At 38.2% G+C, this 15,691-nt stretch overlaps 1 long non-coding RNA gene across 2 annotated transcripts in view; it reads right to left on the bottom strand.

Moving 5' to 3' along the window:
* Positions 1–9,900: 9,900 nt before the first annotated feature.
* Positions 9,901–15,691, bottom strand: part of LOC112302487 (uncharacterized) — a 281,060-nt gene continuing 275,269 nt past the window's right edge. For both annotated transcript variants that reach the window (XR_008425615.1, XR_008425616.1), the window contains one exon: positions 9,901–10,143. This is a non-coding gene — a long non-coding RNA (uncharacterized lncRNA). The remainder of the gene's footprint in view (positions 10,144–15,691) is intronic.

Below are 15,691 nucleotides of genomic sequence, written 5' to 3'. Positions count from 1 at the left end.
AAATTTTGGAAGGAAATCCTAAATATGGTATGGTTAAATATATTAAAAACCATATACTGCAAAAATATTCTGGTAAAAAAATAGGGACCTCTTTATGTACTAAAATGGGAATGATCTACAACAGCGATTTTCAAGGTTTTTCATCTCATGGCATACATAAACTAATTACTAAAATTCTGTGGTTTCTTTGCTGATTTGACAGAAAAAACAGGTATAATTTTGATTCATTCACACTGGACAGCTATTGGTGTGTTGGCTGTTGTCAGTTTTTCATTTGACTATCTAAGGGGAAAGACGTTAGTGCCCCTGACTAAATAGTCAGGTATCTCATGTTTTAAAAAATTCTTCCTGTATACCAGTTGAAAAGCACTGATATACAAGATCAAAAAAATGATATCGACAACGACAACAACAGCCAGAAACACTGGGTGATTTCGATGGGATGGAAACTGTGCCTTATATGCATATTGATTTATTCACATACTTTCATGTTTCCCACATCACAGATGAAGAAACTGAGGCACAGAGGTTAACAATCCTGTCTGACATCAGTTAGCTAATGTTTGGCAGAGCCAGTATGTAAACTGAAGCAGTCTACCTCCAGTATTTGCTTTTAGAAGAAGTATACTGTACTGCCCTACCAACCGAAACCAAAAAAGCAAGATGTAGAATAATTGTCTACCATTTATATATTTTAAAGACATGGAATTGTCACTATATGCACATATATATGCATATATGCCATACTTATAACATGGACATACTTTCTTATTTATGTATGAACTATTTCTGGAAAGATATCTGAGAAACTGGTATCATTGATTGTGTGGGAAGGGAGACCAATGTGTAGAGGACCGGAGGGGTGGGAGAGACTTGGCATTGTGTACTCTTTTATACCATTTGAATTTTAAATAATTTTGAGAAAATAAGACAATTTTTAAAAACTCCTCTTTTACTTAACTCTATGATATTATATGACATAGATCTCAGAGATATCACCTCTCTTTTAGCCTATTTTGAACCCTAATTCTCCTTAACAGACATCTTTAGACTTGGCCTCTATCTGATGCTTTAGCAGGAAACCTATACTACATGCAGAGGAAAAAGTGCCCATAATGGGAAGGGGATGAGGGCACTGACTTCCTATGATGTGGAGAAAGGCAGCGTCCAGAACTGGAGAAACAGTGCTCTCTGAATACCTAGTTACCTGAGACAGCTTTTCCTAACTCAGCAAGCCCCAAAGGGGATCTGTGACAGGTCTGGATCCGAAAAGGTACTGAACTCACAAGACCTAGGATAGTGTGTCCTTCTATCCTAATATTCCTTCTCAGCCATAATGTATACACACATACCCCACGCACACACACATCAGTCACAAGCAACCACCTTTTCTGACTCATTCCTAGAATTTACCCCCCAGAAGTACCACAACCACATAAGTTACATGACCTCGGTTCATCGCATCTAGGCAAACACATATGTGATCATTAATAGACAGAAGGGGACATGCCCAGGATTTCCTTTTCACTATGCAAATATTGATTGGAATCATTAAAACAGGATTCACTTAACCTAACATTTTCAAATAGCAGATAGCTTACTAAGCATCCATTATTTTGCCTCACACTGCAGAAATGATGACCATATTTTCCAAAGTGGAACAGATCAGATGGCTTTATTATTTGTTTATGTTTTGTTATGGTTTTATTATTTGTTTATGTTTTGTTTTTAGCTGTCCAACATTAATTTGAAAAGTCATCTAACAAAGACGCAAAATTCAGTTACATTTATTAATTTACTTCAATATATTTACTAATTGTTCGACACCAATCACTGTTTTGGTCAGTCAACAGGTCAAAGTCTCCACACCCATGGAAGTCACATTTTGATAGAAAAGGTAAAAGCAGACTAAAAATAAGTAATAAATATCAGACGAGTATCAATAGTATGAAGAAAAATAAAGCAGTATGGTAGACACCAAAGGAAATCAGGAGAGGGGAGATGCTATTTCAGATCAAGTGGTTGGAGACAGACTCTGCAAGGAGAAGACACTCATGCAAGCACTTGAATGAGGTGGAAGAGGAAGGCACTCCAGGCAGAGGGGCAACACGTACAAAGATCCTGAGTGCAATTCAGTTTGATGGGCTCAAGTACCAGCAAGAAGGCATATAGGTGGAGTTCAGAGACCAAGACACAGATAAGTTAGGAGAAGAAGGCAGGGAACAGATTTTGAAGGCCTTGAAATGTCAAATATTTCAAGTATGATAAGAAGTCACTGAAGGTTTTGAGGTGGAAATTTACTTATATTTCTGAAGATAACTGTGATAATAGGTTGCAAGGAGGCAAAATTGGAAGCAGAAGATCTAATAGAAGGCTGTTCCTGTTGGTAAGACAAGAAAGGATGGTGAGAGCAGATGCAGGAGTGAACACTGCCAGATCTGAACTATATCTCAAAAGTAGTCTTTCTCAGGAATGTGTGATGAGATGCGAGGGAAAGTGGGGAATCGAGGATCACAGCTCACTCGCTTTTTGAGCACCTCAGTGAATTAGTTGTGATTGGGGAGTTTAGGTTGGGAGAGGGGGCTTGTTAGAGTTCTGTACTGGATATGGTAAGTCTGAGATGCTTACTAAACATGTAGGGAAAGTAGGCAGTTAAATAGAAAATTCTGGAGCTCAGCACAATCAATCAGACTACAAGTACCTGGAGGCTGGGAGTGGTAATGTACACAATTTTTGGTTGCAGGGAATTTTTCAAAATATTCTTTTGTTTTTCAATTATAGTCGACATACAATATTATATTTGTTTCAGGTACACACCTCAGTGATTAGACATTATATAACTTACTAAGTGATCATCCTGATAAATTTCATACCCATATGACACCATACATGGTTATTATAATATTATTGACTCTATTCCTTATGCTGTACTTTACATCCCCATTACTATTCTGTAACTACCAATTTGTACTCTTAATCCCTTCACCATTTTCACCCATCCCCCAGCTCCCCTCCCAACAGGTAATCATCAAAATATTCTCTGTATCTATGATTCTGTTTCTGTTCTTCTTGTTTATTTTGTTTTATAGCTTCAATTGTTGATATATATGTATTTATTGCCATTTCATTTTTCATATTTATGATCTTTTCTTCTTTTTCTCCTTCTTATTCTTCCATTTCTTCCCCTTCTTCCCCGTCTTCTTCTCCTTATCCTTCTCAAGATGCTTTAACATTTCATATAATACTGGTTTGGTGGTGATGAACTTCTTTAGCTTTTTCTTGTCTGGGAAGCTCTTTATGTGCCCTTCAATTCTAAAAGATAGCTTTGCTGGGTAATCTTGGTTGTAGGTCCCTGCTTTTCATCACTTTGAATATTTCTTGCTAATTCCTTCTAGCCTGCAAATTTTCTGTTGAGAAATCAACTGACAGTCTTATGGAAGCTCCCTTATAGACAACTGCTTTTCTTTGCTACTTTTAAGATTCTCTTTAACCTTGGCTGGTGTGCCTCAGTGGATTGAGTGCTGGCCTGCAAACAGAAAGGTTGACAGTTCAATTCCTAGTCAAGGCACATGTCTGGGTTGCAGGCTGGGTCCCTAGCTGGGGTGTATGAGAGGCAACCAATCAATGTCTCTCTCACACATCAGATGTTTCTCTACCTCTCTTTCTCCCTTCCTTCCCCTCTCTCTAAAAATAAATAAATAAAATCTAAAAAGAAAAAGATTCTCTCTTAACCTTTGACATTTTAATTATGATGTGCATTGGTGTGGGCCTATCTGGACTCATCTTGTTTGGAGCTCTGAGTTTCCTGGACTTGCAGGTCTATTTCCTTCACCAGGTTAGGAAAGTTTTCTGTCATTATTTTTTCAAAGAAATTTTCAATTTCTTGCTCTCTCTCTTGTCTCTCTGGCCCTCGTGATGTCAATGTTGGTACACTTGAAGTTGTCTCAGAGGCTCCTTACACTACTTAAAAAATTTTTTTTTTCCTTTTTGCTTTTCTAATTGGGTGGGTTTTTTCGTTTCCTTATATTCCAAATCACTGTTTTGATTCTTGGCTTCATCTACTCTGCTGTTGATTCCTTGTAAATGATTCTTAATTTCAGTTATCTTTTATTTCTACTTCTTTTTCATGGTTTCCATGTCCTTTTTCATGCTGTTGAAGTTTTTTCTAAGTTCATCTATTCTTCCCCAAAGTTCATTGAGTATCCTTATCAACAGTGCTTTCAACTCCGCATCTAGTAGATTACTTGTCTCCATTTTGTTTCGTCTTTTTCTGGAGTTTTATTATGTTCTTTCATTTGGGACATTTCTTTGTATCCTCATTTGGGCAGCCTCCCTGCATTTGTTTCTAATGGTTAGGTAGAGCTGTCGTGTCCTCTTGGCTCGATAGTAGGTGTCCTATAGGGTCCAGTGGCACAGGCTACCCCTTCACTCAAGCTGGGCACTACAGGAGTACTCCCTATGTGGGCTGAGTACATCCTCCTGTTGTAGCTGAGCCTTACTGCTGTTGGAATGTTAATGGGAGGGATTTACTCCAGGGCAATTGGTTGCAAGGACTGGTTGTGACCACCGTGGAGGTTCAGCTGTTCAAGGGTTCACTCCATAGAGCAGGACTTACTTCAGCAGGGCTCTGGTGCCTGCTGAGTCAGCCCCTTAAGTGTGTTGCTTGTGAAGGTGGTAAGCTGGTGTTCTGATAGGGTCTGAAGCTGTCCACCCAGTACATTGGCTCTGGAATATTTTGGGAGGTATAAGCCAAGGTCAGCTTCTGCCTGCTCTTCCCAGGGCCACGCAGTATGAGCTACAAAGTAATCTGAATATGGCTGCTACTTGTGCTGGGCTTAAGGCGCCTGGGAGAGGACAAGTTTTGAACTAAGGTGAGGTGCCACTAGCGCCAGGCCTGGGGCCACTTAGTGAGAGGTACAGGGCATGCTGAGTCCAGATGCTGCTGTTTTGAGAGATTTTAGGAAAGTATGAAACGTAAGCTAAGACAGGCCATTCTTATGGATATGTCACTGTAAATAGCTGGGGTGGGCCTGCATGAAGTGTGCTCTCAGGGAATCACAAAGGCTGGGCGAACAGTGATAGCCAGGTTGAGGGAGACTCAAATATGGTGTCCACCTGCTGGCTTAGGAGGGACAGGCTCATCAAAGGAATAATGTCCTCTCTAGCACTTCTGTCTGGAACAAAGCTGCCCCTTCAGCTCTCGCCCTTATGCCAAACAATTCAGTTCCTCTCGTATGTCCCTGGTGCCTTTTGAGCTGCTGCCTCAGTGCTGGAGCTCAGAGGTCAAGATGGCAGCATAAATAAAAGCAGTACTTGCATCCTCTCACACCACATCAAAATTACAACTGAACTAAAGAACAACTATGATTTGCAACCACCTGAAATCTAGCTGAACAGAATTCCCACAACTAGGGATATAAAGAACAAGCTATATGAAGACTGGTAGAAAGGACAGAAACATGGGACAGGCTGGTACCACACCCAAACATGGGGAATAAAAATTGGGACAGATAACTTGGCTGTGGAAGTACTCCCTAAGGAGTGAGGAGTCCCAGCCCCACACCAGGTCTCTCAGCCCAGGACTCCAGTGCCAGGAATAGAAGTCTCCATAACTTCTGGCTATAAAAAGACCAGTAGGGATTGTGGCTGAATGAGACAGAGGGCTTCTAGAGTCCCAGGCAGTTCCTTCTAAAGGGCCTGTGCATGGACTTACTTGGATTCCCTCCCTCTGAGTTCCAGCACAGAGAATTTTGTTCATGAATAACTAAAATCTCCTGGGCTAAGAGCACAACTTCTGAAATAAGAGTGGTCAGGATCAAATCCTAGCTCCACCATTTATGAGCTATGGGGCTTTGTTATTTAAAATCACTATGCCTCAACTTTTCATTTAAAAATATAATATGCAGCAAGTATATATGACTTCTTATCTAGGCTGATTCCTAAAATAGTGGTGAGCAAAATAAATATGGTCCTTGCCTCAAAGAGCATACAGTTTAATGGGCTAACATGAAAACAATAGTGCTTTTTGCTTGGGCTTGGTGAGAATTAGAAAAATTCTATGTTTCAGAGGTTAGCATTGCCAGTTCATAATATTAGTTTAGATAGTTATTATGTATTAAACAAAAGTAATATCTAGCCTTTGTACTGAGAATCAGCAATAAATAAAAGTATTTTTATTAAGACAATGAAAATATAAAATGTAAAATTATTCAACTAAATCAATAATTACATAAATGCAAATTGAAGAAAGTGAAATACTCTTTTGGGATGACGTCTGTGGAAGAGAAGAAACACAGGTTTCCCCCCATGTCCAAAACCAGAGCATTTGTATGAAAACTGCTGTACGCCAGAATGGCATGAGGCGAAGAAGCATACTGTTCATTTACATGAGAAAAATTTTGAATGATTCCAGACCCCAAAATAAACTACTAAATCAAACCAAATAACATATAAACCCTAAAATAGTGCTAACATGAAGCAAAAGCAGAAACGATATGATGAAGACACTGTACAAAGTAGAAGTAGTGCACATTGACCGTAATGGCTCACCACCAATCGCTGAAAGTTATCTTTACTTTTTCCCTTTTTCATGCAAATGAAAATCCTCCTTGGATTTTTTCTTTTTTTGGTTAATGAAAACAGGTACTAACATAGGTATTTGGTAAAACTAAAGTGGTATAACGTGCACTTTTGAAAAGTGGGCAATATCTGTAGGGACTTCCGCCCACTGGTAGTCAGTATACACACTGGCACAACTTCTCTGGAGAGCAGTACAGATATTTACTTTTAGATATATAACTCATATATATATGTGATTGGAAATGTGTGTCCTTTTTGATGGATTAATTCCATTTCTAACACTGTTCCCTTAAGAAATAATTAAAACATATCTTGAGGATAAATATGACAGATCACACTCCCCACATACTATAAGACTATGCGGGCAAAGACTACACCTGATCTCCCCACAGTCAGGTCCCCAGGGGCGAGCAGAGCACCTGGAACTAAATAGGCACTCGATAATATTTATTTAATGAATGAATGAACAAGTAAACAAGTATGCAAAGTTTTATAGAAAAGGACGTTCACTGCAGTGTTTTTATAAATTGTGAATAATGGAAATCCTCTGCAGAAGATTGTTTAAAACTGTCCACTCCACTTAGAATAGAAGTCATGCTTCTTCCCATCATCTACAAAACTTATAGGACCCAGCTTCAAGTCCATGGTCAGTTGTCATCTCTTTCCCTTTTCCTCTTGTGTACTCCATTCCAAACACACCGTTCTCCATGTTATTTCCCAAACAAGCCGTGCATAACCTCAGAACCTTTTAACTCATTATTTCTTCTGCCTGGACACTCTTCCCTTTGACATGAACGTGGCTGTCCATGTCTCCAATCAATATCAGCTACTGAAGGGGCCTGGCCACCCATCTAATACAGCAATCCCAAACCCCTCACCCTGCCACATTACCTTGCTAGATTTTTTTCTTTTACTTATAGAGCTACACTGGTAGGAATCATTGAAACTCTTGAAAGAGTGACATAATGCCACCTCCCCAATGAGTCTTTGCTACTTATAACATAAAATGCACCAAAATGCAAGAAAAGCAATGTATTTCTGCAGTGAGGCAACTTACTTATTTTTCAATGTAAACTCACCTGAGAGTAGAGACAGGACATTCAAGTATTTTTTTAAATGGGTAGGGACTACTGATTTGTGGGTAATTGGCCTGCAGAAGCCCTTAGTTTTGCATTTTTTAGATACAGACATGGGAAGATAAATGATACAAACTTCCCTTTTTTATTCTGAAAGACAACTCTGTAAATAAACACACAGAACCCCTCATGTAAATAACTTGTATATTTTAAAATAAAATAAATGCATATTAACTAAATATGGTAGAAACAATGAAAAATATAAGGAAATTAATATTTGATAGGAAACAGGATGTAATCAAGCCACCTTTGAATTATGTTTTCTAGATAAGCACAAGGAAGACCTCAAGCCAAGTGAGCTTCATTTACACTATTTACCTTTTTCTTCAATTAAGATGAGAGAAGAGATTTAAAATATGAATCCCAGGCAATCCTTTCCTTCATAAATATTAAAATGCCAGCAATGTTGGAATAATTAAGGCTGAACAGAAAGACAAATGGTCTTCAAGTTGTAAGTTTTCAAGTTATAATTCTTTCAGTTTCAAAAACCTTGATGTTCCCTTATCAGGTCAGAAGAACACCCTTAAAGAAATTGGTTTCAAATTATTACAAAAATGTCCCCAGTATCAATAGAAAATCAAGTTCGTTCAGAGCTTCAGTGGTCACCCTCTCAAAGAAAATTATATTCCTATAAGCCCTGAGCTCACAAGTAATCATATAACTAATGCTAAATAAACTAATCTTCAAGTAGAATAATCATAGGGTTAAACTTTGCTTTTTTTCCTGATTATTCTTACATTAAAATTAAATGAAAATCCTACATGGGATCTCCAGCCAAATATTTCCACCTTCAAGGCTTTTTAAAAGAACTCAAAAGAGACCATGATTCCCAGCCTCATTCCCAACTCTGGGCCGGCTCCACCCCGGGTCAGAGGAGGAGACCTGCAGGTTTCCCACCTGCACGGTTCAGCTCTCATGGGAGGATGGGCCCTAAGGACAGGAGGGCTTCTCTCTCTCTGTCTCTCTGTCTCTCTCTCTCTGTCTGTCTGTCTCTCTCTCTCTCTCTCACACACACACACACACACACACTTATACACGATTTTTGAGAGCCACCAGATGAACCTTCCTTTCCTTTGTGAAAAGTGCAGACTATTTTAGGTTTCTGCAGCGAGGACCACATCGTTCTCATAAATATGAAAAACTGCTGGAACCCTCGGAAGACCAGAGTAAAAGAGTTCCAGACCCAAGCACCGGCTACAGAACAGGAAGAGGATTGGGATTAATCAGAACTGGGGTGGTTCCCTTAATATATATATATATTGCTCTCATTATGATAATAAAACATTCCAGGAAGTAAGTTGCCAGGGAGAGAAAAGAAGAAACTCACTCCCCACCCCCTCTTCTGAAGGAAGCAGCAGAGTCTCCTTGCAGAACGACAACCCTGAGGATACAGCAGTTGTCTTCAAATCTGTGACCATAAAAAATCATTATCTCTGTGAAATACAGCAATTTGGGAGATAATCAAACGGTGACCAGGGGGCAGAGCTGCCAATCTGAAGGATTATGCTCCCGCGCGCCCGCCTGCGCCTGACCTTCCTGGGAGCCAGCTGTCGGTGCGGCGAAGACGCCCCAGCCACTCCGGGCACATTCATTAGGCTGCCTTCCGCGCGTGATCCATTTGCATAACACCCCGGCTTTCTTAATTAGTACTTCATTTCTCCCTTGACTTATTTCGTGGCGAAGTTCACGGTCCCCCCTCCTTGATTCCCGCTTCCCTTACTGAATTCTACGAAGGGGTAGAGGAGATGGGCCGGAAGGGTGAGAAGGAAAACGAATAGGACTTGCAAATTAAGGCACTGATAATTAGTCTATTAATATTTTCAGATTTGAGTGAGGTTTCTTAGTAGGAAAAACTAGGAAAAGAAGCTGCTTGGGGAGAAATTTATCCTGGCAACTTCTCATTCCTCTCTATCCCATGGGCTGTGGGAGAGGTAGTGCACTAGCCTCCTCGGCCACCTTAGTGCCCCCCTTACTTAAAATACACCCCACCTGGGGTTGAAAAGTCTTTGGTTTTAGGTGTTCAGAATTAGCGTGAATTCCATCAGAGGGAAGGATGACGTCAATCCACTCGTCAGTTGAGCTGGTCTCAAATTCTAATGGGGGGGTGGGAGAAAATTGTCCTGGTAATTTCATACATTTCCAATTTCTTACTCCAACCTCTCTCTTGCTGGATTATTCCATACAAGTGAAGTGAAAATAAGAGCAAGTATATTCAACATGTAATTATTACAGTCCCCCAGTATGCATAATTCAGATCCAAACAAAACCAATCTACTCTTTTCTGAAAGCAAGGGTTTATTTTACCTGATGTGAGGAGCAGAAATGCTTCAACTTCCCCACATGATATCTGTAACCTGTGAGATTAGCGAATCTTGGATTCTGCTCATGAAGAGAAGGCAGATTCTGTTACATGGGCTCAAGAGACCTCCTACAAGAAAACAGAATGTGACCGTTATTAAAAGCCACAATAAATGATACTTAAGTTGGTCCTGACATATGAATCACATCAATAAAAATCAATAATTATTCCTAAAAAAGTCTCACTATTTCAACATCTACAGGTTTCCTTTCATTTCTTTAATTATTTTAACTCTACAAAGTAAATCATTCTATATGCATTATAATACACACAGGACTTTTTTTCAACCAAATAACTAATGAACCTTGATCTTTATGAAAAGTACAATGTTAGAGTGGGCTGAGGAGGTAATAAGAAATCATAAATCCTCATGAAGTTGCAATCTTATTGAGGAGAAAAGACTAACACATAAACAGGATAACTATCCTTGGCAATAAATGGGTTAACATCATGAATAAGATGTCTTGGCCAGGGGCTTTGCGGACTTAGTTGGAAATGAGAGGTCATGTGTTGGTTGCTATTGTAATGTGACTCCCAGACATTAAACAGAATATATTTATGACCACATACTGTGTCTGCACCTATAGATAGCAAAATATTTTCTTCCCGTGTCTTAGTTTCCTCATCAATATACAGATGAACTCAATCTACTACCAGTAGTTTTTAGAGGATTTACCCGATACTTCTCAATATCAATACAAACAGTAATTGGTGAATGTCACGTGATATTAATTACCCAAAATTTTATTCTTTGTTCCCATGGTTAAGAAAACTCAAAACGACCTTGGCTGGTGTGGCTCATTGGACTGAGTACCAACCTGTGACCAGTGTTGCTGGTTTGATTCCCAGTCCGGCGCATGCTTGGGCTGCGGGCCAGGTCCCCAGTGGGGGAAGTGCAAGAGGCAGCCAAACATTGATGTCTCTCTCCCTCTCTTTCTCCTTCCCTTTCCCTCTCTCTAAAAATAAATAAATAAAATCTTTAAAAAAAAAAAGCTCCAATTGAAAAGCCAAAACCTAAACACAAGAACTTTTACGTATAGCTGCCTAAGGGAAAAAAGTCTTTAAGGTAGACTTTTTAAATGTTTTAGCCACTGAAAAAAAAATAACCAATTACATTTCTACTACATTTGTGGTAAATATGTTAATTTAAGTCATGATCACTTTGAAAATTCTTAACCTATTTTCTTTAAGTATGGCTTGCTTTTCCTTCTTCAGTGGGCTCTGTAACTAAGCCAAAACACATAAAATTTATAGCTTCAGCGCAAACAGTACTTGACAATGCAGAGGGAGTGCTTTTTAAAAAATCTCTTGTAACCCCAAACCAGCTGAATCTGTTTTGCTATGACTATTAAGAACATGCACACATACATACAAGTAGAAACAAATAAATAAAATTAGAAGAGATTTTAAACATTATTTCGAGAAAGGAAACATTTCAACTCCAAACCATTATTTTGAAGAATGCTATAAGCAGCCCAAGGAAATAGTTTTTTAAAAACGAACAGATACATTTAAAACATGCTAATACACATTCAGAATTTTTCTTTCCAGATGATTTTTCTTAAAATATAAAGTTTATAAATTACAATTATGTGGACAATCTACATTTTTCATATATGTGCATATACATTTGTATTTAGAATAAACCACATTTATATGTGGAACAATATGCAAATGATAATTTTTATGACGAACAGATTCTCTTTAATATGTAATCACGCACATATGCATAATTTATAAGTAACATACCTATTCACATTTCCAAATGCATTTCCTTTTTATTATTTCTTAAAATTCATTCTTTATTTTCAACTGACATCAAATCACTCTTTTGCCAAGAGACTTTTTCTTTTAAAAAAATATGAGTGCAGTCTTGAATTCCTACAATTAACTGTAAGAATTCCATCTGAAAAGTTAAAAACACAGGGCAAAGGAGAGGCCAAGAAGTTATGTTGGACTCGATATATATTACTTATGAGCAATAAGAGGGGTAAAATAGTATGTGAAGAGATCATTTGAAATGTTAAGCTTTGAAATATTTGCCCATAATGTTATTTTAACATAGTTGGTTGCACTGAATGGATGTGACTCTCTGTCCCGAGTGATACTTTCTGTGAACATAAAGTGTCTGCAGGTGTTCGCCTCCAGGTAGGTCACTGAAAGACAATGCAAATGAGGACAATTTCCCCAGTAGCAGCAACCGTAGAAATTAACAAGCAGAAACCTGGTAGACACTGGCATCCTTCTCTATAGCAAGCTAAGTTTTGGGGCATTTTAGAATTTGCCCTCCATTAACTCCTAGATTACCCTATTCCTCACATGCGCCACTAGTTCATAAGCAAAAAAAAAAAAAAAAAACCCTAAATAAAAGAAATTCTCAATTATCCACTTACAAAATATTCACTTTACATTTTATTCAGGACATATTTGCTATCCCACACTGGCCACTGGCTTCCATCAGTGGGGTGTTTGCTTCTGCAGCACACACCTCCCCGTCCGTGAGCCAGCCCTTTGGCAAATAATTTTAATACAGCTGAACGAGGGCAAACCTCGGACCACCCTCCCCACGTAAAAAGTCATATAATACATTTCTAGTTTAAAAAATAATCTCTTTGCAACAAATCTTGTTTTTGATTATTAAAATACTATTAAAATATTTTTTGCAGCAAATCTTGTTTTCGATTATTAAAATACTATTAAAATATTTTTTGCAGCAAATCTTGTTTTAGGTTATTGGTACTACATGTACCATTCCCCTGTGACCACTTTGTTAGTACAGGTTATTAGGAAAAAGGGAGACAAAAATAATTTACATAAAAGTCAGACTTTTAAAATTTGTGTTACTCATTTAATTCTTTTCAAGATCCCATGAGATAGATATTAATGCCCCCATTTCACAGATGAGGAAACGAAGGCGCACATGGATCAAATAATGCCTTGAATATCACATAGCTAAAAAACAATGACGTCAATACTTAATGCCAGGTCTCTGACTCGATTGCACTGAATTTTTCCGCTATAAAACATGGCCTTGGCCTTGTATGCATATGCAAAGTTTGCGAATGGCTTGGAAAACCACAAAAGGAAAGGCATCTACAAAAAGGCAGCATTCACATCTAATGACAAAGCTTACGGATGATTTACAATGGGGTCAAGTCCCAATAAACCCATATAAGCTGAAAATAGCATAAGTTGAAAATGCATTTTAATACCCAAACCTACCAATCATCATAGTTTAGCCTAGCCTACCTTAAATAAGCTCAGAACACAAGAGCCAAAAAATGTTGGCAATGAAGTACACTAGGGTATTGGTTGTTTATCTCGTGAGCATGCCCATCTGGGAGCCCTGGCTTCCTGGCTCTGCCCAGCATCGAAAGATTATCCCACTGTCTATCACTAGCCCGGGAAAAGATCGAAATTCACAATTCCACGTATAGCTTCTCCTGGATGAATATGGCTTTTGCACCATCTTTTTAAAGTCTAAAAATCCTAAATTGGGGAACATCTGTATATAATTCAACATATATAATCAAATCACTCAAACTTAACAATTACCTAGAGTGATATGACATGTTCGCCTACAGCATGACTGTTTGTCAAGCCCGGGCAATGCAGAGAGAATAGAGGAGATACCCTCCTTCACATGTTCTACTATTTTGGCCATGCTTTTTCAAACATTTCGTCATAATATATGCCATCACTTGTAAGAAAATAGGAACTAGAATTCTACAACACTGAGCAATGAAGTGTCCCGCTACAGAACTGCATAGCAACCAGATGTCCAGAGTGGAAGGTCTGGGAAAGACAATTAAATACAGTACTTTCCCTCCAGGGCAGTATTGATCAAAGGAGTAACACATATACGCGTTTCATCATTCAAATGCTAATGAATCTATAAACCTCATTATTTCTTATCTATCTTTGAGTTTCCACGGCACTTTTTGATGACATATCATATTTGCGCTAGTAATGTTTGCACTTTTTATTCGAATTTTCTAGCCCAATAACAGGAAACCATTAGTCGAGAAAGAGCATTACATCAATGTAGTACCAGAGCATGCATTATATGCAGATTGAGAATAGATACAAACTTTCCAAGTCTGTTTGAAGTGTAACTGGTCTCAAACAAGGATTTTTACTAGGTAGAACAAAAAATATCTACTAAGTGAGGCACTAGAAAATATTTCCTATGTGAATTTTGAAATTCTCAGATGAGAGATACTATGAAAATGTTGTTTTCACACTTAATCAGAGGGCCTAGAAGGAACAGCTAACTAGATCAGATATCAGTGCAGAAATTCTTCTTTTTCTTTTCTATCCATATCCTTCTCTTTCTTTATTACACTTTTAACGTACTTCTTGTTGTTATTGTCATTGTCAATTTATTGTCAGAGAGGTAGTGGGATTATAGGTTGGAAACACCAGAACATTTGGAGTCAGAAAATTCTGGGTTCAAATGTGCCCCGCCTCTTGTAAAATGATCTTGAGTAAGCTAATTAATCTCCCTGAGCCTCCGTGTTTTCACCTGTAAAATGGGATTACTAATTAGTAGTGCTAGCTGCATGGCCTAATATAATTTACTCAGCATTTCTGAGGTGTGGGTTTCTTCTATGTGAAATGAAATTAGTATCTGCGTTTACAGGGTGTTGCAAGGACTAAATGTGATAACAGCTACACACACCTAGCTTCATACTGAGTGCCCAGCAGGTTCTGAATAAATCAGTTGTCCGTAATTTTTGCTAGAAATACGTGCTCATGGCAGAATATTTGTAAAATATTCCAACAGGTAGGGATAATCTTGGTATATTTTGGTGTCCTATCTTCCAGCTTTTTTTGTATGTGTATACTGTAGTATGTAGCTGATACTATCCATAGGTTCATAGTGGCCGTAACTTTGTATAGCATAAACATTCCCCCACTGTAACTTCTTTATAATTATTATTTTAATAGCAGCATGGTATATTTGGGATACAATATAATGTATAGGATTTTGCTATTATAAATACTTTATTATATAATTAGCCACATTTCTGAATATTTCTGTTTAGTTCTATTTTCTAAATGGTTTATTTGTAGCCTTGTGCCAAAAGATACACTGAGTTGGAGGAGTTGGGGGAGGAAATACAAAAAAAGGATGAATTTTCCCAGCAGCAACAAAAAAGAGTAAAGAAAAATACAATATTACTACAGTGACATGTAAAGGAGAGAGAAACATGGAACATGGAGACCTTTTGCTAGAAAATGCAACATGGAGACCTTTTCAAAAAGGCCCTATAGTTTAACAAATGTATAATTTTATAAAGTACTGACTAGAGGATTTCTGATGTCTCATGGATTCTCTACACATGAACAAAAAATCCTTAAGACAGATCTGCCAGCCACTGCATCAGTAGCTCAAACGCTGGGATTTTGTACACATTCAGGAAGAGCTAGAGAACATTAGAAGTTTATAGATCTGACAATTAGGCACGGCCCTGAAGTCCTGCAGAAGTGCAGGAGAGACCTCTCACTGATGTCCCTGCTTACGTCTTGGCTTTCTTTTAATGCAGAATTAGTGGTTAAAAAACCCTAAAGGGTATGTTTTTCTGATACTAATATACATTGGCCAGATTCCCCT

Source organism: Desmodus rotundus, chromosome 11 (genome assembly GCF_022682495.2).
Source record: "Desmodus rotundus isolate HL8 chromosome 11, HLdesRot8A.1, whole genome shotgun sequence".
Taxonomy (NCBI): Eukaryota; Metazoa; Chordata; class Mammalia; order Chiroptera; family Phyllostomidae; genus Desmodus; species Desmodus rotundus.
The sequence above is the reverse complement of the archived record's forward strand: the minus strand, read 5'-3'. Positions and strand labels throughout refer to the sequence as shown.